At 34.4% G+C, this 25,994-nt stretch overlaps 1 pseudogene across 1 annotated transcript; it reads right to left on the bottom strand.

The window, feature by feature from the left end:
• Positions 1-3,238: 3,238 nt before the first annotated feature.
• On the bottom strand, positions 3,239-4,079 carry LOC308561707 (nucleophosmin pseudogene; annotated as a pseudogene). The gene has a single exon. The product of its transcript is annotated as a nucleophosmin pseudogene (transcript).
• Between the last annotated feature and the right edge of the window lie 21,915 nt (positions 4,080-25,994).

Raw genomic sequence — 25,994 nt, 5'->3', positions numbered from 1 at the left:
CATAGGGGTGTCTCCAGCACAGCAGCTCTCTGGCTATAGTTATAGCTGGTCCTTACAGCTGATTGGCCTGGGGGTCAGTTCCTCCCAGGGACACCAACAGCAACCAAGGCTCAACTACAATAGGACAGTGCACACAGCCCACACAAGGGAGAACATAGAAGGCCCAGCTCAGGTGACTGGAGAGGCTGAGCCACTGGTCCCTACAGGACACCTACTACACTAAGCCACTCTACCAATTCCAGGAGACATAGCAGCTCTACCTACTACATAGAAACAAACACCTGAAAGCAGCCAAAATGCGGAGGCAAAGAAAGATGTCACAAAAGAAAGAACAGAAGAAATCTCTAGAAGAGGAACTAACTGAAATAGATCCAAGCAAGCTAACAGATAGAGAGTTCAGAATTTTGTTTATAAGGATGTTTAAGCAGACTGTTAGGGAAATAACTGAGAAAATCGATAACATAATAAAGTACCAATTTGAAATGAAGGCTACACGAACTGAAATGAAGAATAATTTTCAGGGAATCAACAGTGGAGTAGAGGATGCTGAGAATCAAATCAGCAATTTGGAACATGAGGAAACAAAAAACACCCAACCAGAAGAGCAAAAAGAAAAAAGAATCCAGAAATATGAAAATAGTATAAGGAGCCTCTGGGACAATTTCAAGAGGCCCAACATTCATATTATTGGGATGCCAGAAGGGGAAGAAAGAGACCAAGGAATTGAAAACCTATTTGAAAAAATAATTACAGAAAACTTCCACTACCTGGGGAAAGAAATCGACTTACAAGCCCAGGAGGCACAGAGGGTCCCAACCAAGAAGAACCCAAAGAGGCCCTAAGCAAGACACATCATAATTAAAATGCCAAAGGTTAAAGACAAAGAGAGAATCTTACAAGCAGCAAGAGAAAAGCAATTAGTTACCTACAAGGGAGCACCCATACAACTGTCAGCTGATTTCTCAACAGAAAATATGTAGGCCAGAAGGGAGTGGCAAGAAATATTCAAAGTGATGAAAAACATGGAATTACAACCAAGATTGCTCTACCCAGCAAAGCTATCATTTAGAATTGAAGATCAAATAAAGAGCTTCTCAGACAAGGAAAATCTAAAGGAGTTCATCACCACCAAACCAGCACTACAGGAAATGTTGAAGGGTCTTCTTTAACAAGAAGCTAATGAACAAAAGAATCTGATGAACTAAATAGATCCAGAGTCATTGACACATGTAACAGATGATCATATTTCAGGGGAAAGAGGGAAGGGGGGTGGAGGGTGGGAAGAGATTAATCAAAGAAGTTATATGTATAACCCATGGACACAGTTAATAATGGGTTGAAGGCCTGGGAAGGGGGTGGGAGGGAAGTGGAGGGGATCAATTGGGGGGGAAAATGGTATACCTTTAATACTCTCAACAATAAAGATAAATTTAAAAAAAAAGGAAATAAAAACTTGAGATTAAAGCTAGAATATTAAGGATCTTATATATCTTATTAAGAAATATGGACTTCGTTCTTTAGTCAATGTTAAAAAATAAGAGTTTTAATGTTTTGGGGGGATGTTTTTTTAAAAACAGATAAATGGTAATTGATTTCATGTTGTAGCAGTATCACATTGAGGTTTCTATGTAGAAATTTTGGCTTAGGGAGAAACATGTTGTACTGAAGAGTAGGCGGGTGTTGGCATAGAGTGCTGCAGAGGCACTCCATGTTATTATGGCTTAAAGTAAACAGTTAAAGAAGAGGAGTACAGACAAGGGCCACTGTTTTTTTCAAAAGTATTTTCATTCAGAATACATTATTTAAGAAAGCAAAATTACCTATATTTCAGATATTTCCATATTTTTATAATAACTTTTCTTGAAAGGAATGGCTTTTATAACCTTCCATTTTTATACCCATTGGCAAAAAAAATGAGAATCCTTATTATTTACTTGGCATTCAAAATACAAAATTAAAGAGGATTTATATACACAAAAACATATATGTATACAAACATGGAAATGATAGACAAATCTAAGAAAACATAGAAATAGAAGTATAGGAATTTGTGAGAGATAAATACTAAATTTTAAGTATCCTTACACAGGTTCATTTTGCAAGATAAAGAATCTCTATGTTTCTGAAAAAGAATATACTTAACATTTAGAAATTATTGTGTTTTCACATCATTTGATTTATTACATACCTGTCCTCCATAAGCTTACAAAATTTTGTATGAGGTCAGAAAGAAAAGAGTCCTATAGAGATTCAGAGCCAGCCTCACCTCCAAACTACTTCCTACTCTCATTCAAGCCACTTTAACACTCAGTAATTTCCCAGATTGGTCAAACACTAGTCTGCTTGTGAATTTTTTAGCAATTTACATACACTGATTCTAAACTAAATGATGGCAGCAGAAGCAATCATATGATTTGGATTACTATGTCCCCAAAGATTACTTGACTTTAGGTTTCCATCAATACAAAATTTGTCTTTCCTTTATTGTGGCTCTTTTCAGAAACTATAAAGGTAATCTAGTTGAAGTTGAGTGTTGGGATGCTTTATATGCCTAAACATAATTCCTTCTATTGATCACAGAATATCCATCTTCTCTGGCCATGTGCCATTTTTTGACCAAAGCTATAGCTTTGCCAGTCAGCAATCTTACAAAGCAATAGCACTAGTCAGAATGTAATACTAGAAAAAATGGATAATTCAATACATTCATCTAGTCCACATTATTAGAGAATGTTCAGAATATACATCTCTGGAACAATGTGCTCTTTGAGGAAGAACTGAGGTCTTTTTTTCTCCTCACAATTCAGCATGCCCAGCACTGAGCACATGCATGCCATGTAAAAAGCCCTCTCTGAATGAACGATGAGTCATCATATCATTTATATATAAAAGAAGACCATATATTTTGTGCAAATGGAGTCAGTTCTTTCCTTTTACTTTATTAAGATACTGAGTTTATTTCACATGTATATTTTTGTCTTCCCACCATTTCCATTTGTCTGACTACAACTACTATGTCCTGGCATAACATTCCATACATACTTAAAACCAAAAAAGGGTGGGGTTCCGTCTTTAAAAACTAAATAGGCATTTTGGACAACACATTCTTGGCAATGGAAACAACAACATTTACCAAACATGGCAGGGAACATTTTCACTATGCATTATTAAAAAAACACACAGCCTGATATAAATTGTTACAGAAATAAGTTGGGAAATTTTAACAAACTTTATTTTCTTAAAGAGACTTCTTCCATTGCCAGAGATCTTGAATAGCCTCCTGTCAGTCGTCAGAAGCAATTATTCACATAATTGATGAAGTTGGCTTCCACTTTGGGAAGAGAGCCACCTTTTCCATACTTGCTTGCATTTTTGCTTTAATGTCTTCTACAGACCTAGATCTTTTTGGTGTTTTATGAGTTTTTTCCTGGTTTCTGAAGAATTCTTGACCTTTTGGTTTTGGTGTTGATGGTCTTGAGTCTTTTTCATTCTGGTTTGATTTTTGTGCATTTTTAGCTGGAGTGTCTCGTGCAGATTTCTTTACTGGAGCTTTTTGTTCAGCTTCCACATCCTCAAAGTCATCATCATCATCAACAGTAGCAGCAGCAAGTTTTACTTTTTTGTGTGCAAACTTGCTAACTCTTCTAGTGGCAGAATGCTTTCCAGACATACTTAGGAGTTTCACAACCTCCTCCTCTTCACCTTCCAACTCTGCATCTTCCTCCACGGGTACTAAGTGCTGTACACTAAAATGCACAGGACCTGAACCACACTTCAACCTTAAGACCACAGGTGGTGTTATTTCAAAGCCACTAAGGGAAACCGTTGGCTGTACATACATTTTCAAAGTTGCCAGTGTTACTTTAATTGGCCCGCCTTCATAATTCATTGCCTCAACTTCAGCAATGCAATTCATCCTTCACACCAGCCCTTAAACTGACCATTTGTAAAGATTACTCGTGCTCATTTTCATCATTATCCACCTTAAAATGATAATCTTTGCCGTCCTTTAGTTCATAACCAAAAATATAGTTCTGGGGCCTCAGAGGGCTCATGTCCATGTCCATGGAATCTTCCATGGGGTGGTGGCACACGCTTAGGTGGGAGAGAAGGTGGATGGAGATAAACAATTTCTTTTCTGTAGAGCAGACATGCAGACAGAAATGTACTGGGGCCAGAGTCACTTCTTTATAAAAATTTCTAAGTACTATTTTAATACAATTTCCATAACTATCTAAATACAGCTTTGTGGTGGAATATATAGATAGAAAATATGGACTAAGTGTAATAGATCTCATTTTTTACTGACTGTTTTTTTTAGCTGAGGGACAAATTCTACAAACAAGGATGATTTACTGATGTAGTTGGGTTAGTTCCTTAAAACCAAAAACAAAATAGGCTTTTTTCCATAGAAATGAAGAGCCACAAAACATAAAATAATTCTTCTGATATGGTTTACAAAGAGGCTTTAATATTTCCTTCTAATAAGATTTCTGAGTTTATGTTGAAACTGTCATCTATAAGACCTCTAATGCACCTGGACCATGAATAGTTATTAGTGAAAATTAGCATCCAAGTATAACTTCTATGGTTCTCATAATCTCACTGTGCCATTATGCTATATAAATTTCTCACTCTGATTTCAGCTTTCATTGGTTTCCTTTTTACTTTTTGCCACGTACAGGATGTAGCAAAAGTAGGTTTACAGTTGTTCGTATGGAAAATAATGCAATAGTTAATAAATAATAAAAGAATAAACTCTGTTTTTAATGTACTCACAACTATAAACCTACTTTTTCTCCACCGTATATAAGTCTTAGTTTGTATAAGAAATCCATGTTAGATATTTTCTTGTCTGACATAGCATGTGTTTATTTTCTTTGAAGTTCAAAACAATGCTGGCTTCTTGAATGGGACTATGAGCAAATAAATTGTTCTTAACTTTCAGTAAAAAAAAGTCCTGCAGCAGGACAGCTCTGAATAAGTATGTGGCTGTCTGCATTGGACCTGTGCTTTTTATTGACTACTTATTATGTATGAGGACATGTCCCACCCTCCTTGTTCTCTAGTCAGCTTACTCCTGCTAAATATCACATTCTTAAAAGGTCTTTTGCCGGAGCCCGCAGGCAGAGTCGAACGGTCCTGAGGAAGAGGTGAAGATAAAGAAAAGACAGACACAAAAAAGATGGGATCCGGAGGGCTGCAGCTCGTGACCGCTACCAGCTGCCAGCCCCAAGTTTATTTTCCCAGCTCAATATATACAGGCACTGTTGATTTTGCTGACTAGCACCCCTCTCCACATTCCTTCAAGGCTGTATGAATGCTCTTTCAGAGTAAACACTCTGCCTCCTGCATGAGCTCAGACCTTGGTAATTATCTTTATCTCGGCTTCTAATGGGAACTTTTGGGGAGGATTGAGTCCTTGGCTCCAGAGCCTCAGGCTATGTGGACCATGTCCAGACACGTAGAGGGCTCTCAATATCAAGGGTCATTGTGGGGAGGGTGGAGTCCCTGACTCCAGACCCTCAGGTGGTGTGGACCATGTCCAGACACGTCACCAGCTCCCAACATCTTTGGAATTGAAAACAACCTAAAGCTCTGTTTAAATTTGTGACTGCCATTCTTCTAATTAGAACTGCACATAGATGGTGCTACAATAACAAAGATACATCCATAATAGCTGTCAGCCAGGATGATCATTAAACTCAGTTTGCAGTCAAGATTCCCGTGCCACATGGTACCTCAGGAACACTAGACAGAGCATCAGAAGCCGCAAAGAGCATACTGCACACTTTTAATTTAGGGCTGGTGGAAGAATAAAATAAAGCAAATGACCCATGAGAATAAAACGCATGGCAGTAGCTTTTTAGCCCCAGGCTTTTTGGTTTATATACAAAAACAAGTTAGTCTTATATTTAGAAGGTATATTGCTTACTAATACCATGTTATGTAAAACATTACTTAGATTTCTAGAATGTATTTCTCATTATGATACCGTCCTTCAAATGGTGAGTTTTTGTTTTTTTCTTTGCCCTCTGTGTGATGTTTAGAAGATATTTAAACCAATATTTCTGATCAATGTTTTTTCTTTTTTCTTTTATATTTTTATATCTGGAAATTGTAGTAAGCATGTATCTGCAATCTAATTTTCTTTCAATAAGCAGATAATGATTTTAGGACCATTTACTACATATCCAATTTTCATGTTTTTGAAATTCCACATTTATTATACTACATTGCCCTACATATTAGGATATTTTTCTGAGATAGTAATTGTGAATCAGAGTATAATATGTTCTTTTGCATACTAGAATTACACTATTTTTTAAAAATATGTTTTTATTGATATTAGAGAGAGAGGAAGGGAGAGGGAGAAAGAGAGAGAGAAGGAGAGAGATTGATGACAGAGAAACATTAAATGATTGCCTCCTGCAAGCACCCATACCGGGGACCTAACTGGGAACCTGGGCAAGTGCCCTGATCAGGAATCAAACCAATGACCTTTGGTGCACCGGGATATAATCAGTCAACTGAGCCACACTGGCCAAGGCAGTACAACACCATTTTAATCATTGTTTTTTTGAAGTACATTTTAAAAACAATCTCTCTTTTAAAAAGAATAATACTCATTTTAGGTTTATCAACCTATGAATTAATCCAAATATACTTTTGGATTATTGTGTCAAACAGCCTGTTTGAATTGTGACAGACATTACACTAAATTCTTGTGCTAATTTTGTGACATTTAAAGAAAGCAAACTTGCTATTTGAGGAAATAATTATTTTACAAAATATATTTAGATTGTAGCCCCCCAGAAATTAATTTCTCTTTTTGAAGCTGCATGTATATTTAATTTAATAGATGCAATAGTTGAACATATCTATTGCCTAAAATTACAAAGGCAAAAATACCATAAAGGAAATCAAACTAGGAGGAATTCACCTACTCCACTCTACCTCTGCCACCTCTCCCCAGTGAAAGACTCATATTGCAAGATTCTGGCTGTACCAGCCTTTCAAAATTGCTGTGGATCCTTGAGGGGATGCTACTTTGAACTTAAAGATGCTTATGATTTTTTATGGGGCATTTGGGAAAGTGTCAGGGGTAAAGGAGAAGTTAGAATCATGGAGAAATAATTTATTTTAGGGAGCTGTGGTGATGTGGAGGGTTGTTTAATAAAAGTAGTTTTGCAGGGAGATACAGTCAGGGTCAGGGAGGTGGGTGACATGTAGAACTCAAAGGTGCCTATTACCTTGTACATATTAGGTCAGAGACCTAGTAACAATTTTTTTTTCAGACAAAGAAATTCCAGATAATTAATAGTTGTTAAACAAGTTAATAAATAAATTAATGAACTTTAAGGCCCTCCAATTTCTTGCTATACCATAAAACCTCTTCATCTATGTTTTACATGGGTGGTAATCATTGAGATACTGAATGGATAGTACAGTAAGAAGAAGGAAAAATTGTATCATTTCACTCATTGGCTCCCATGTAGTAAGGTCTTTCTCAAAGACGGTAGTGACAATGATAGGAAAGGGAACCCAGGAGAGGACTATCAGATTTCCCAGGCTTTGCATACAGAGAAGACATACTCAATATATTTTTCATCACACAGAAAATATTTTTACACTTGCTGTGTGCCACCTACTCTGAGTGCTGGGGACACAGCAGAGAGCAAATTTCACAAAAGTAGTTGTCCTCATAGAATGAATATACTAGAGTAAGGAATATTTAAAATTAATAAACACAATATATATTGCATTATTTAAAGATTGATATGGAGAAATATAAAACAGGAGAAAGAGATAAGAAATTCTGAGAAAATAAAGGAAATAAGGTAAGAGATGAAACAAGCTGCCGGATCATTTAGAGAATAACAATGGCCTTTATTCTGAGTTTCATCAACATACTGGAAATTTTTGAGCAAGGAAGTATATTGATCTGAAATTTGTTTTAAAATTATTCCTCTGACGCCTTGGTTAAAAATAGACAAGGGTCAGGTTTGGCGTCAGAAAATTGGTCAGGAAGCAACTGTAGTAATCCAAGCAAGACATGTTGGAGGCTCAGACCAGACTGAAGCATCGGAGGTCAACAGAATTTGAATGTTCAGAAAATTGAGCTGACAGAATTTGGTGAAATGTCATACATGAGATGTATAAGTAAAAGTATTTAAGCTAGAGCAATGAAGTTGGAATTAACTGAGATGGGGAAAACTTGAAAAGCCATAGGTTTGTGTGGAAAGAGTAGAAATCGATCGGTTTGGGACAAGTTATATTTCAGTTGTATGTTAGATATCTAAAGAGGGACTTTTGCAGATGATTTGGATATCTGACTCTGATATGTTAGGAGAGGTCCTGGATAGAAACATATCTGGGGGTTGTAATCATAAAGAAGGCATTTAAAGCCGTGAAACAGGATAAAATCACTAAAGGAGTAGATAGAAATAAGTGAGGGCTGAGACATTTTATACAGGAGAGGTTTGGAGAATGGAGTCCATCTAGAAAGATAAGGTGAGAGGGAGCATTAGTGGGGTAAGAGAAGACCAGGAGAGTGAGGTGTTAAGGAAACCAAGTGAAGGAGGGAATGAATCAACATCCCTGTGTTAAGTAGTGCTGACTGACAAGGAAGAGAGGACTGAGAATTTACCATCAGTGATGGCAGTGTGGAGAACACCAGACCCCTACCAAGACTGTTGTCAGGAGAGTGGTGAGTTTCAGATGGAATGGGAAGACAATCAGAAATGATGATTATAAACACCACGGAGTAGTACCTGGAAGGAAAAGTGGGGCTAAAATTACTTCTTGTTTGATTTATCTGTTTTTCTCTTTTTTTGGTTTGTTTGTTTGCTTTCTAAGACAGAAAAAATAACATATTAGTATGCTGATGAGATGTTCCAGTATAAAAATAAAAATAGTGGGGTGAAGGAGTATTATTTGACTAGGGACTTGTTCCGTTTAAAGGAGATGGTATCTGTGAAAAAGTGGGAGTTTAGTAAGCAATAAGAATTGTAAGCCTATATATTTAAGTCACAAGTTGAGCCCTGAAAAGGGAAGAAAAAAATGTAAATATCTCAAATAGACTACTATTTTATTTTCTACTCTTCCTTTGTAGTCATTGGAGGTATTTTACTGCATTTCCTTTTTTGTGCTCTTTTCATCAGCTTTGATATCAGAATGATGTTCAATTCATAAGCTCAGTTTGCAAGTTATCCAAAATTTTTCCTTGTTAAAGAATTGTTTCCACATCAGAGCAACATATGGAAAATAATTTATATGTGGGAGAGGAGAAAGCTTCATTTATCAGTGAAGTATGAAGATTATTCCTTGAGAAATAGTGAAAATTGAGATAAATATCTAGATAACTACTCTGAATTCATTAAGTAATGATATGCTATGGAGACGTCTGCCTCACTCCACCATGTAGAGATTGCCTTTTCATTCTCTATGTGTTCATATAGCTCTAGACAATTATATGTGAAAAATGAGAGTCTATCTCAACCCAGTCATAGTGGGTTGATCAGAGGAGAACATTTATTCAAGATGAATAAAAGTTGCTTCCTAAAAATTAGGAAATTCCATTAATTCCAGTACAGGTCAGCCTCTTAAATGATAACATAATAGCTTAAGAAATAGCAATGTGTTATGTTTAGACAAGCAAGCAAAAATTCTTCCAGAAGTACATGGGAAATTCCAGAACTGTCAGGGAAGCAAAGAAGAAAGATGTTGAGAAGTACACTACTGAGATTCCTATTGTTGCTCATTGACATGTTCAAGTACATTTCTCAAGTCTGATCCAGTGTTCTACAAGATATTCCATGTCATTAGGGGACTAGGAAAGGTGAGGAATACTGTGACTAATGGTACAACACACTCATGTACAGGGGGAACTGTTCAAAGAGACTGTTCAGTAACACTGACATGGGAGGTAGAAGTGTATAGATGGAAAGTTAAGTTTTAATTTTGCCCAAGATTGGAAAAGAGCTTTAAGTCAAAGAGTTGAAGACATAAGGGGTTTCTAAAGAGTGCAGTTAGGAGAGTCCAAAAAGTAGCTAATAGCTGGGAATTAATCAGAAAGGGGAACCTTAGAAAAGCATTGGTGATTTGTTATTGGATGATATACACAGAAGACAAATTGGCACTTTGGTAGCTGATGAATAATAATAGACTAGAACAGCATGGAGTTACTAACTGTATAGCTGAACTATGATAATTTTGTACTTTTAGGAGAATCTGACCAAAAAGTCATTGCGGTGTAGATTAAAATTAATGCCTAAAGAAAGATCAGCCCTTTTAGCCCCACTCACACTCACTTTCTGATTTCTGAAGGAATTAGATTTGGGGGCAAGGACCAGTGAGCCTTTCCCTGCTTCTAAAGGATTAGAAGACAACTTTGGGCAGTGGTTGTTTTTCTGTAACATATGTAGCTTCTGAGGATTTCTCTATTAAGTCAAAGCCAAACACCTGAAAACAAACTCAGCTCTATTCAATCCACATTCTAAAGATCCTTCACCTGTAAACAGGTAGGAAGTTGGGGAAACAGCAATTGGTATAATCACTGTTTGCTTGGTAATCCAATAAAATGGCTCTTTTCTTTTTCAATTTGTATAGCCCAATATTAAATAATAGGATGACATATGGGAGTGGGCAAAGGAAAATCAAAATAGGCTCTTTGTAAATTAAGTTATCACTCTAAATCATCCTCAGTAATTATACTAGGGCAATTCATTTAGTACTTAATTGATTATTCAATATCTTATCTCAAGATCAAGTTTTGAACAGTGCTGTGGAACAAAGAGAACTTGGTTCAACTTTTAAATCTTCCTCTTACACTATACTAAATTATAGGAGCCATAGGGAATCTGTGTCAAAGGAGATCATTCCTATCTCACAGATTTTTCCCCCTGCAAGTAATTATTTAATATATATTATACATCTGACAAGAAAATCAACCCAGAGTAACCCCTGATTAAATGCTTGGTTCCTTTTCTCACTTTTTCATGCAGAAGCCAGTGGTCATGAGCACCACAGGTATTTCATGGATAGGGTTGACTGCTATCATGCCCACACTATATAATTGTGACCAATTAGCCTGTAAAGCAGGGTGGGGAAGCCCAGCCCACTGGCAGTATACAGCCTGCAAGATCATTTGGTCTGACCCTGCCAAGGCCTTGCCAAAGAAAAGTAGTTCCAGCCACCACATTAGGGATGACTTCATTAAATGTTTGACCAAATAAAGCTGGCTAATTTTTAAGTTGATAACTTTGTATGGCCCGAAAATGATGTTATAAATAGGCAAATGACCCTTGGCAGAAAAAAGGTTCCCCACCCCTGCTGTAAAGTGACAGGTTCTTATAGACTCATTTACTTAAATTCTCTGCGTCTATAATGTTTGGGAGACAGATAACACTGTGGAAAAGAAAACAATTACCTTCATCTTTTCACCACAGTTCAAAATGTTCCAAAACATTTAGTCATTGCTCTTTTTCTTAAACAAGAATATGCTATTATGCCTATTCATTTCAAGTTACTCTGAAGCTTAGAGATTCTTTCAGTGAGCACGATCCAACTTGTTAATCATGCACTTCCTGTTCTTGCAGTTGTCTCAAATAGTTTTCTAATATCTTGCTATTCAAATATATCTCAGTCTCGTGGTATAGTTATTAAAAAATAATTTAAGATTATGATTATAGATATATATGAACCAGGAAATCAAAGGCATGGCAAACATAATTGGCAAGACATTTGCTTCACCTTTTCACAAATTGAAAAAGCCATGGTTGCTGCTCTTAAATTGACTTAGTTCAATATTAAAACCAGAAGAAGTAATCAAGTCAGGTTTTCCTTTCATCATGCGATGCTCAATGATGTTTTACAAATCTGAAAGCTGTAACTCTTCATTAGTTTGTTATATGAATTAAACATTAACAAGAATAAAATGAGCTTAGAAAAAGGTCAATATATTCTCCAGGGAAAACTGAAGGTTATTATTTTATGTTCTATTTCTATAGCTCTCTAATTCACCACTTAAGCAGTGTAGATGGAATATTGACACAGCCATACAGGAAGAAGTAAAGAGCAGCCCAACTTAATCTCTCAATTCTAACCTTATTACAATTTAGGCCCTCTCATAGCACTTTCTTATGAAGTCTTCTTTAAGTTTTATATATTTTTAAATTCCATTATTAGAAAACCAGACTTACGTCTTACTCAATGATGCAAATTTTAACCACAATTACCAATGATGAAGACTGTAGTTTCACTTTTGCAGTCATAAATTGCCCTGGACTAACTCTTGCATTTCTAAAGCCCAGGATTGAAAGATGAATATAACATTATTTATCTTAGTAATAATGACTGAAATAGAGTTACCAAAGCAATAAAGTGATTTGATTTTTTTTTAATCTTTTTTTTTTTTTTTAATATATCTTTATTGATTTCAGAGAGAGGAAAGGAGAGGGAGAGAGAGAGATAGAAACACCAATGAGAGAGTCATTGATTGGCTGCAGCCCGCAACCTGGGCATGTGCCCTGACCGGGAATCGAACCCTGATAGCCTGGATCCTAGGTCGACTCTCAACCGCTGAGCCACGCCCAGCAGGGCAAGTGATTTGATTTTTAAAAAAAGTCTAGAAAAATCTGTTGAGAAGTGTCATTGAGAAAAACTAATGTTTGTAAACTCAATGAGAGGTTTATATTAGGCTAATAAGTTGCTTCAATATTTGAATTTTGAAGCCACTAGTATGAAACTATGACTCATAGGTTTGAAAAGGGCTTGTGCTTCCATTTCACTCAGAATTGGCACAAAAAAAGCTGCTAAAATTGTTAAAATTTCAGGCTATTACCTCTTCAAATATCTTTGTAAAATTGAAATTGACAGGTATCTCCTTTGTAAGAGTTACGTAGCAATTATTTTTTGCTATTAAATATGGTGGGTAGTGATGACTGTGTCGTTACATTTTTGGCTGATTATTAAATATTAGAGGTTAGTACTTTTTCTCTGATACTTTCCTAATTCATTGAAACATTCAGATTATTAAAAAATGCATTAATTAAATAAACTGTTGGCAAACTGGATAATTTAATAAGAATTTCTCAGTAATATGGTGTCTCCAAGTTTCCCATGTATATCATGCTTTCTATACAGGTCACTGATAAGAAAATAATAGTGTTAAGGGGATGATGTGTTTAATGACTTCAACTGAGTAGCTTTTTGAGAAGATAAACACACTGGGAGAATGTCTTAAAATGTACAAAAGAGATTTTTGGTTTAGAGACTACAGAATTCAATCCATAAGATAATAGAAAATTGATTAAAAAGAAAAAAATAAGCTATATAATGAAATAATACCTAGGACTTCCAAAGGGGCAGAGAGGATTGCTAACAGATTACAGTTCCTGTATTTTCATATATATTACATTAAATAATGACAGAATAAGAAAATATAGACCCAGGCCCTTTTCATGTTTACTAAATTATTGATACAAGAGAAATTAGTATCAATAAATCTGCTCAATGTCTTGACTGTGAAGCTAAACAACAACAAATTAATTAGATTGGGATTAAAGCTTTCAACTGGAGGGAAATATATTCTGAAGAAGAACATCATACAAACTGAAGTTAAAAAACAACTAGAAGGTCAAAACATGAGACTCATATCACAAACGTGCCAGATTGTTTTTTATTCAGTTAAATTCAGATACAGTATTTCATACCTTGCTGATATACTAAATGTTTCACTTTTGAATCAACTGACTAATATAGGAATAATTTCATTATGTTTAGTAGTTATAATTCAAAGTAACAGAATGATTAGAGGCATAAGTGTAAATAAACCAATATTAAAGGAACAATTCTGGTAATATATCAGACTTTGAGTATAGGTATCTATTTCTAGTCAACCCCAAATTGCATTTGATACAAAATATGTTAACAAAAGCCAAGAAAAAAAGAAAGCCACGAGAGTACTGAAAAAACAAAAACAAAAGAAAACAAAGCCACAACAAAACAGTACAATCAGGAGAATTCAAATTTGGAAGAATTCCTCTAAGGTGAAAAGCAAATGGTAATATCGTTGGGAAAAAAGCAAAGGAAACCACATCGCTCCAACTCCAGAAAGCAGTCTCACTGTCTTGGCTGCTGTGAACACTGAATTGATTTACAGCTGGACTGGGATAGCTCTGGTTTTATCTCTGGTGAAGCTTGAGTTTCTGGTTTTTTATTATTGGCTAAAATAAGTGCGATGGAATTTATGATGTGCTCTTTAAGACCTTAAACTCACCTGGGGATGCTATAGGGACTGGATGGTCTTCAACTGGCCTAACCTATTTCATGGCATGAAAATAATCAAAGGTACAAAGATGTATCTGCTTTATAAATATCACATGATCTCACTTTTATGTGGAATCTAATGAACAAAATACACTGACGAACAAAATAGACCTAGAGATATTGAAGCATGCAACATACTGACATATAGCAGAGGGAAAGGGGGGGGGGAGAGATTATCCAAAGAATTTATATGTATATATGCATAACCCATGGACACAGACAATAGTGCCATGAAAGCCTGGGGAGGGAGGGGAGAGGCAATGGGGGGGAGGGGACATCTGTAAAACTTGCAACAAAGAAGATAAATTTTAAAAAATCCAAAATAACACACACACACAAAGAAATAAATCCCAGTTATTACCAAGTAAAGGATGCAAGGGTACTTAATGACAAACATTTTAATTTCAAAGCCAAAAAATAGACCGAAAGAGAAAATAAGTTTGGTTTCAATGCATCATTCTCCCCACTAATACAAGTTCTGTGAAGTACAGGTGAGGCCCTGGTTTGATAAAGGAAAACTTTGAAATAATCAATGTGACTGACACTCAAGGGTAAGAAACCCTTCATTTTATTTATATAATTGAGAATTTTTGATTGTCAAAGACCACACTTCATGTGTTTCTAAAAATAACATGCAATACCTTACTGTCACATCCAACAGCTTACTTCACTTTTGTATGCTGTATGTGTTAATTATATTATTAATATTAAAAATGCAGTTAAACAAGAAAAAAAAAAGTCAAGAGAGAGCGTGCTTTTCTTGCTCCTTACCGTGTGAAGCTACAATTACAAAATAGCCCTTTATGAACGAGGAAGCAGGCTCTCACCAAAACCCAACCAGACTGGCATCTTGATCTCCAACTTTCAGCATCTAGAACTGTAAGGAATGCATTTCTGTTTTTTATAAGCCACCCAATCTATGGTAGTGTGTTATAGCAGCCTGAACTGACCACATTTTGCTCCCCCACATTTTATTAGGGGAATAATAACTACATTCTTTCATATTATAAAACATTGCTTTGTTTTCTTATTATTTTAGAAAGCAAGAATATGTTTAAATAGCTACAGTTTAGATAATTAGTTTTTAGAAAGAAGCAAAAAGAAAGACAACAAACTATACTTACAGGCAATCATATCTATTTCTTTAATACATTAATTTTAATCTTGAATGGAGAAAGAAAACAAAATTAAAATGAATTTTAAATATAAAATTATATCTTAATTCCTAAAGCAGGAGTAGTCAATAAATAAATAGATTCAGTTGGGGAAAAATGTGCTTTTTAAGAACAGAAAATTTTAGTTATTTTAATTATTTATTTTACTATTCAATACTATCCAGCTAGAGATAAATCTTCACTATCAATAGCTCTTGCCTAATTTTCCAGAGGCATGTGCTTGGGGAGAATGTTCAGTAATATACCTATCTACAAAGAAAATGCTATATGTATTACATGGCTACATTTTGGTATATATAGCCTACAGCAAGCTCTTAGTCTCTACATAATGAACAATGAGATCAGGAATTGATTTCTGACACTACTTCTTGGATGTCATTTATAATTTGCTACAACCTGTTACATTTTCAAGCGTATATACCTCACTTTTCTAATTAGACTTTAAAATCCTTGAGGACATGAAATGTCATATTTACTTTTTACTTTTTTAAGTACCTATAACACTATCTGAGCCCACCAAGCACGTAGTATTCAGCTGCCTTGGAGTAGCTGGAGTCTAGCCCAAAGGTCACAGAATTTTAATCTTGGAAAAAACCTTAAGAGACAGTCCAGTACATAGTCTTGCCTTTCGCATGCTCAATACTTTTTGTTTTGGGACAAATGGTATGTGTTCTTACATGCATTTCTACTCTAAAAATGATTAATGATTAAATATTGCCTTTTCTTACATGAAGACTTATAGTATGCCCTCTTTCCAGGCAGAAAATAACCTGGTTAGACCTCACCTTCTTCTGCATTCCATAATTTGTGGTATTTTTCTCTCTTTTAAATTCATCTGTATTCCCAAAATACACACCACCCATGGATACGTTTTTAGTACTCCGGATGAATCAATAAAATGTGGAAGGGTGATATTCAAAAATATAGAGGGGCAATATTCAAAATATGTAATAACAATTATGGCACAGCCCAAGTCTTATCAGAGTTGAGCACTAACTGACAGACACACTTAACTGACCTGGCCATATTGGTGCACACAAACTAGGTTTCACCCTTGAAAATATACAAGGTCATAGAAAAACAAGAGAATTATGGAGAATCTTTTTAAAAAATGTTTTTATTGATTTTTAGAGAGAGAGAAAGAGAGGGGTAGAGAAACAGAAACATCCACGAGAGAGAAATGTCATCGATCAGCTGCTCCCGGCACCTCCCCTACTGGGAATCAAGCCCGAAAGCCAGGTGCATGCCTTGGCTTGGAATCAAACTGTGACCTCATGGGGCGATGCTCAACCACTGAGCAACACTGGCCGGGCTATGGAGAATAATTTTTGAAGACTGTATTAGTTTCCTAGGGCAGATGTAATGAATAATCACAAACTAGACAACATAAACAAGATAAATTTGTTGTCACAATTGAGGGTGCCAGATCCGGAGTCAAGGTGTTGACAATGTGTTGACAATGTTGATGCTCTCTGGAGGCTCTCAGGGACAATCCCTTCCATGCTTCTCTTCTAATCTGTGGTGACTACAGAAACTCTTGGCATTCCGTGGCTTAGGGCTCATAATTCCAATCTATGCCTCTGTATTCATGTCATATACTTCCCTGTGTATGTCATGTTTCTCTCTCTTTTCTACTATAACACATCATTCATTGGATTTAGGTTCCACCCTAAATCCAGGATGATCTCCTCTTGAGATCCTGAACTTAATTACATCTGCAAACATTATATTTGCAAATAAGGACATATTCATTAGTACTGGGGGTTAATACTTGGATTATCTTTTTGGAGGACACAATTAAACCATATATTAAATTTCAACATTGTTACAGGCACATAATTACTCTCCCTATTTTTCATACGAGGACACTAAGGCTTAAAAAAATGAGTGCCCATCAAAAGAGTAACTGAAGATTCTAGAATTAGATCATAACACCTGGTTAAAAGTTCGTGCTGGCTCTCTTATACCAGCACAGGAACTGAGCAAGAAATATTAGACTGCGGCTAATCTCGTGATAAGTAGAAAAAAGACAAACAAATATCCTTTTCTTTTCCATTGTGGTTTGATCTCAAAGATACATTGAATTTTATTGTAGATTTAGAAAATCTGTTAGAAGCATGCTAATGCTTTCTTTTTTATTTTACTTCTTGGAATAGAGGGTCCTGAAAGGAAAGAGGGACATTATTAGAGATAAGCTGCAACTAGACATCTGACAGTGGAGGGGCACTGATGCTAAGCCTGGCTGAGGAGAATGAAAAGAAGTGTGATGACAGAGAATAGCCCAGGCTCAGATATTTCTAGGTCTGCAGAACTGTACTCCTATATATTTGCATCTCCATATGCAGGTGCTCTCTCATTATTCCCAAGCCCTCTGACCATAAATTTTATTAATATGTCTCATTAATGTTCCTATATTTTATATCCCATTGCCCACTTTATTCTCATCTTTCACCTTTTTGGTAGTGTAAACAAGATATGTGTGTTTATATTAACATATATGAGTGAACTGTAAACACTAACCTTTCAATTGGCATAGCAAATGTAAATACTGTGTAAGTATTCTTAGTGTTTAGGATATGCATATTAATTTTAAAACATAAAAACTCAAACACTTACTAAATAATAAAATACCAAAAATAAACCTTTGAAAACAGGGTTGAACTTATTAAAAATAAAATTTACATGATAAAGAAAAATAATTTTAAAAGGTTTCCAGATTAGTGATTTATTTGTTCTACAGAAAACATGTTTACTTTAGAAACAATAAAAAAATGATTGCAGAAACTACTAAAATTTGACTCTTTGGAGCTCTATAAATTCTCATAAGAAACTGGTTATAATGTGTCACCCCACACAAGTGCAAATAAGCTTTGACTTTTTAACTTTATGTTATTTTCATGGCTAAATATATTTTCTTTATGAAAACAAACTCTTTTGTAAAATGGTATTTATGTTAGAAAAATATATCAAAAACATATATATATATATATATATTTCAAGATACTCTATTTACAGCCTGTAATAAACTAAGTTTTTAAACTTTAGCAGTTTTAATTGAGCTCAAGGTAGCAATGAATTCTATATATAATGATAAATTAGTGTCCCAATGTTTAAGCGTCATAAAATGTATTAGATGAACTTTCACATTACAAACATTGCTAGTATGTCTGCTGTATTGGAAGAGAATCATAGTAGCTAACTGATTACAGGAAAGCCAGCAATATTTGTTTTATTGTACAGGAACTGGTCCTAAGCTCCAAATATGCTCCCGTTATTCCAGCTATTGCTAGTAGCCCCACAAATTTTTTTCACATGGTTGTAAGATCATGTACCTATGTTAGAAAAAAACAGTATTCTCACAAGTGTGATATCTGAAATGAATGCCAGGTATTTACCCCATATTTTTAATCTCCATACAACACCACTCCACCTTTGTACATACAAACTCAGACATGATCTTGTGTGCGTACTAAACACACACGCACACACACATACCCACTGTAGAAGTGGTGGATGGTTGTGGTCCTCTGACCTCTATCCGTTTCCCATCTTACCCCTCAGCCCTCCTTCTCATCTTCCTCCTTTTCTTTTTTCTTTTGTTTATGACACTAAGCATGGAGAGGAGACACTAAGAGAATATTCAGGACATAATTCTATTCAAGCTCTCATTGACTTGTTACATATTGAAAGAATTAAAGTATGAGTCTCTTAACCTAAAGAAAACACTTTTGTGCCTGATCTTAATGTATCTAGTTTTTCTATAATAGAGGTTTGGAATGAGTAAGAATTAAAGCTCCTAAAACAAAAGACATTCGTAGGAGTTAATGTTTGATAAATGTCATTTTAAGTGTTTATTTTCTTACTCCATTTGTCCTTATTAAATGATATAACATAATAGCTATTATTAAATAAAAGAGTTCAGCTATTATATATTTTATGAAAGCTAAGACTTCAAATATATCAGAAATAATTTCAAAAATTTTATATTGGCCTTAGATGGCAGTTGTTAATAAGATAGCTCTCTAAATGAGAGACTAGAAATAGGAGACAATAGTTCATGAGTGCCCACATAGAAGGTCAGCTCTTTAAAGAAAAGTACAAAGTAGACCTTGTAGGTTAGTAATGCAATTCCTCTTGACAAAAAGGTGAAATAATTAAACTGCTACTGCTGTTCTAAGACATTATTAAGATTGCTATTTGGAACTCATTGTCAAGCTGTGATATTAAATTAATATGACAACAAATTCATAATCTCATTCACTGTTCCAAACTAGAATGTCATTTTATAACCAATTCAACATGGCCATCTCTAACTAAATCAGCACTTAGTGACATGAGCCAACTCAAGAACTTCCAGGACAAAAGAGATAATCATAAAATAACACTTAGTAACTAAATCAGAGAGAAGAGCAACCTATCAGGCTGGAAACATCACAACATAATTACTGCAAATCACCACCCGAATTTACAGACCAGCTAAATAATCATTTTAAACACAATCTAAAATGTTAATATTATGCCTCACTGTTTATTGATTCTCTTACAGTGGAATGACCAAAAAAATTGAAATGAAAATTAGAGACTGTTTTAAAATGTCAGGGCAGACACTCTCTTTCACTTAATATGTACAAAGAAGACTCTTGTTACTGAATACAAATTAGGTAAATACTGTAACAGTTAAGCCCCCTTTTCCCTAGAGCTTGCAATGACTGCTTTGCTTTTCAGGTTGACAAAACGTTTTTATTTATGGGTAAACTGCAATCCTCACTTTTACTAATGCCAAATCCATATTCTTTATTCACATCATGACACTAAACAGGAAATGTCTTAACAGAAATAAACATTATTTTCACTGAAAGAATTAAAACTGCAGAGTATAAACATACAAAACAATCATTCATTACCAAATGAAAAAAATGTGAAGTGAACAAGTAGAGAAATCATTCAATTTTGCACTTTTACAAAGTTCTTCAGAATTCTTCTTTTACAAACTGTTAGATAAAGTTGTAATAAATCAAAATTATTTTTCTTCATATTCACTTCATGTCCTAAATTTAATGCTCCCTACAACAAAGCTTGAATATTTTCCTTCAATGTTGTATTGGAGAATGACAAGAAAAGCACTGATTTCTGGGACCCCTGTGACTTACATCTAAAAAATAATATATTTAGATATAAGGCTATTCTCTTTGGTTAACATTTTTCTGAAAAACAATCCATAAATTGTGCCTACAACTTAAACTTGGGAGATGTATCTGAGTAGGAGACTTTCAGAGCCTGATAAGGAAATTTGCTTCAATTTCACACATTTACATACAATCTTCAGTCAGTCAATTATCTTGTGTGAAAGTGTTTTTCTGTAGTATGAAGGTAGGAAGGTACTGAGAGTAAGCCTGTTGTATCATATTTTACAAAGCACATGACTTCAACAACTAATATTTAAAGCATGTTTTTATGTCAGTTGAATATTCAAGTGGTAGTTTCTGCATGACATCTATTAGATGCTCTCGAGGTTGTCTGCGTGGCCTGTCCGACAGTCCTTTTGTCGTGATTTTCATATTTTATACAGCAAGCGTCAGGTACCTGCTAGGGGATAAGTTAACTTGGAAGAGACTATGAACACATATGTTCCATGAATTCAAAAGTTAATTTTGTAAGATGGTAAACTTACAAAATGGTAACCATGATATGACCAACACACGGCATGCAGGTAGTGTGAAGATGTCAGGAGAGTTAGGATGAGAAAAAAAAAGACATTTCTCAAAGTAGCTCTAAAATCAGGGCTCATTTTTTCACATCATGGTGGAAGTTGACTGTTGATAGTTTTCTTTGAAGCACAAAGTTTTTTATTTTGATGAAGTGAAAACTACTTATTTTCATTTTTTGCTCATGATGTTTTTGGTTTCGTATTGAGAATCTTTTGCCAAATTTATGCTATGAGGTTTTACCCTTACATTTTCTTCTAAGGGTTTTATAGTTTTAGCTCATATTTAAGTTTTTATTCATTTTGAGTTAATTTTTTATATGATGTGAAATAAGGGTTCAACTTCATTTTCTTGCAAGTTTCCATTCAGTTCTCCCAGTATGTTTGGTTTATTCTTCCCTGTGCTATGGTATGGAAAGTTCTACCAGGAAGAAAGCCGAAGTAATTGTGGGGCTTCCCTCTTATGTTTACCCTCTCTGAAGGATGATAGCCGTTTGCTATCTGTTATCCAATGTATGAGAAAAGATGCCCTATGTATTTTTTCCAGTTTTATAGTTGTTAATTGTGGGAGAAATGTTCCAAAATAATATACATGGTTGTAATCCTCTCATAATACTTTTAAACATCATTACCTGTAAAATTTGTTTTCTGGTAGGTAAAGTAGTTTATATAAATAATATTAAGACAGTTTTAGGGAAAAATCTGACAGGTACCACCCTTAGGACATTTTGAGAATGAAAAAGTGATGATAGTGTTAGGTGTCAGACAAAATATAGTCGAATCGGCATGTCTCCAGTATCAGAAGGGGATTCACAAAATCTAGGTGTTTGTGCATAATTTCAAAGGCCACTAATTAGACCCTAAAATGGGCACCAAAGTTAAACCTTGATTTAAAATAGAGGGATTTGTAAGAAGAAACTGGTATAGAGAGCCCACTTAGGTGAACAAGAAAATAAATTTAAAAATACTTGGGAATGATGCAGAGACCATTGATGAAAACTAGGAAATTATCTTTTTGAACATAGGAGAGAAATAAATAGATAATTATTTTCACAACTGACTTTTTATTTTATTCTTGTTTGTTTGTTTATGTATTTATTTATTTATTTGAGGCTCTGCCTTAGGTACAGATTGGTGCAAAAACTCTAATGGAGATGATTACAAGAAGGAATTTAAAACTATTGAGGTGAATTATGCAGAAACAGGGAAAGGAAAACACTGACTAAATGAAACCATGAGGAATCAGTTTGTATGCACATCCTAGTATAGCAGGGATATATATCTACCCCAAGACTGAGTTAGGCAGGGTTTCAGGGATGCCAAGTATTTCCCTTTCTCTTCCCTTAGGATATGCCTATACAATTGGGCAACCTGGTTAAGTCAGACCCTGGAATGATCATGAAAATGTATTTTAACAGCTAAGTTTTAGTTTCCCAGGGTGTTCACTATGGGTAATTGCAACACCTACATGTGGAGTTTTTGTTAGAAATGAATGAAATCTATATAAAGCACTTAACATGTTGTAAGAAATCAATAAATATTAAGTCTGTCTAACAGAATGTATGTATGCACCAAGCGACAAAGCTAAATGTTTTGGTTATGGAAATGTAATGATAAGTTGTCAGAATAGGAAAATCAGAATATTATTATTGCATTTATTCCCATGCCATTCATTTATTGTTTTAGAACTGCATGGACTATTTTAATAAGAAGGAATATGATAGTGAAGGCCCATCCAATGAAACACTTCAAAACAAAAGATTTTTTTTGACCAGCTGAGGTTCTCTTTATCCAGAATACATATTTTAGATAATGTTTTTGTCTTTGAAGAAGTATTAAATAGAATCAAATAGTTTTTAAGAAATTACATATGAGGTAGTAATGGATTTATACTGAAAAGATAGAAGAAAAATAGCATAGTTATTCAATGATAAGTAGCTTAATACAAGAAGATCAACAGTACAAACATCTTTTTTTAAAAAAGAACTATACTTAGGACTCTTAAAATTTCTGTGGACTTAATATTACAAAAACAACAAGGATGATTTTCCATAGTATAGGCAATCTTCAATCATGTAGAAAACATGATGAATATGATGAATGTGCTTATATGTTGTACACTAAAAATAATATTATACAATTGTTAAAGTACTCTTTTGGATGATAAGCCATCCTTCTTGTGAGAGAAAAAGCCTAATTATTATTATTATTTTTGTTATTGCCACTATGACATTTATTTATTTATTTATTTATTTATTTATTTATTTATTTATTTATTTTTAATTGAATTTTTTGGGGTGACATTGGTTCACAAAACCATACAGGTTTCAAGTGTACAACTCAATAATTCACCATCTGTACACTATATTGTGCACCCATCACCTCAAGCAAAGTCTCATACCCTTCTCATTTCCCCCACATTTGCCCACCTCCACCTACTTGCACCCCCCTTTCCCTCTGGCTATCACCACGCTATTGTCTGTGTCTACATGTTAGATACACGTATTTTTTTTTTGCTTAATCCTATCTTCACCTTCTTTTATCCAGTCTCACAACACCCCTCCCCTCTGACAGCTGTCAGTCTGTTCCATGTATTCATATCTCTATTTCAATTTTGTTCATCAGTTTATTTTGTGCATTTGATTCTACATATGAGTGAAATCATATGGTATTTGTCTTTCTCTGACTGACTTATTTCACTTAGCATAATAATCAGCACGATTTATGCTGTCAAAAAAGATAAAATTTCCTTAAAAAAACCAAATTATTAAATTAATATTTTAAACTAATCAATTAAGCATAAATGATTATTCTGTAAATCAATTAAGAGGCTTTAACATTATTAAAAAATAAATAAAGGAACTGATTTTATCACTGACCAAGCAGTTAAGGAAAAATCTAAAAGAAACAGTAACAAATGTAAAAGACAAGAATTACACTCTAATGAATATCAAACCCCCTATTGGTGGAAATTAATACTATTATCCCAAGACACTGAATTATTTTTTATAACGCTTACATTATAAAGAACATGTTTGCTTTCAAGGTTTGGTTCAAATGCAAGTTTAAGGCTACAAAGATAAGTACTACTCAAACGTGGCAATGCACACTTGCCATTTGCATTTGTGGGAGAGAGAGGCTGCTGGGAAATTCTACTAAGTTTTTTTTTTCCTTTTCTAATTTGTTACCTGAAATTAAATACAATTAATAAAACCACTTGTTTACCATGTCACAGAGAGAAAAGTATAATGAAGATGTAAGGTGCAGTGTGGCCATAATTATAACTATGCTATCTAACCAAAGGAACTGGTAATGACTGTTTTATATACATGTATGTATATATGTATATGTGTGTATATGTGTATTTTCATATGTATATATAAATATATACATATATATTTTTAAACCTCTTATATGACATGCCTAACATTAGTTACCTGTGAAAATAATTGCAGAAGCAGAGAAATTCTAGTTTACCAAGCTATTCTACATTAATTTTATTTAATTGAAAAAGAAAATTGAGAAAAATCTTGAAAAGTAAATATTAAAATAAGTATTTTGATATCTGACATTATACACCTAACCTTATAGTAAAACTGTGATATGTCATAATGAAGCCATGAAATATTATTTTTCAGGAAGCACTTTAATTCATCAATGACATTTAGGAAATAAAAACTAATTATTATACAATAAAAAAAAAATGGATTGCCAATAACAACTAGTGAAATTGAAGCAATAATCAAAAAACTCCAAGCAAACTAAAATATGGGACCAGATAGATTTACAGCCAAGGTTTACCAAATATTCAAAGAAGAATTAACACCTATTCTACTCAAATTATTCCAGAAAATTCAAGAGGAGGAAAGACTCCCAAACTCTTTTTATGAAGTCAGCATTCTCCTAATCCCCAAACCAGATAAAGACATTACAAAGAAAGAGAATTGCAGGCCAGTATCCCTGATGAATATAGATGTTAAAATTCTCAACAAAATATTAGCAAATTGGATTCAGCAATGCATTACAAAGAACATACACCATAACCAAGTGGGATATATTCTGTGGATGAAAGGCTGGTATAATACTACCAAATCAGTAAACGGGATACATCACATAAACAAAATAAAGGACAAAAATCATATGATATTATTAATAGATGCAGAAAAAGCATTTGACAAAATCCAGCACCCATTTTTGATAAAAACTCTCAGCAAAGTGGGAATAGAGGAAACATAACACAATGTAATAAAGGCCATATTTGACAGACGTACAGCCAACATCATACTCAATGGGCAAAAACTAAAAATATTTCCCTTAAGAACTTGACCAATACAGGGTTATCCACTTTCACTACTCTTATTCAACATAGTACTGGAAGCCACAGTGATCAGATAAGAACAAAAATAATACGCATCCAAGTGGGAAAGGAGGAAGTAAACTCATTATTTGCAGATGACATGATTTTTTACATAGAAAACCCTGAAGACTCTACCAAAATACTACTATATTTAACAAATGAATTTGGCAAGGTAGCAGGATACAAAATTATCATCCAAAAATCAGCATTTTTATACACAAATAACGAACTCTCGGAAAGAATATCTAAAAACACAATGCCATTTATTGAAACAAAAAACCTAAGATACCTAGGAAAAAACTTAACAAAGGAAGTAAAAGACCTGTCCTCAGAAAAGTACAGGACACTGAAAACAAATACAGGAAGATAAAAACAAGTGGAAGAATATACCATGTTGATGAATTGGAATAATTTACATCATTAAAAT

This window comes from Miniopterus schreibersii (assembly GCF_964146895.1).
Source record: "Miniopterus schreibersii genome assembly, chromosome: 9".
Classification (NCBI taxonomy): Eukaryota; Metazoa; Chordata; class Mammalia; order Chiroptera; family Miniopteridae; genus Miniopterus; species Miniopterus schreibersii.
The sequence above is the reverse complement of the archived record's forward strand: the minus strand, read 5'-3'. Positions and strand labels throughout refer to the sequence as shown.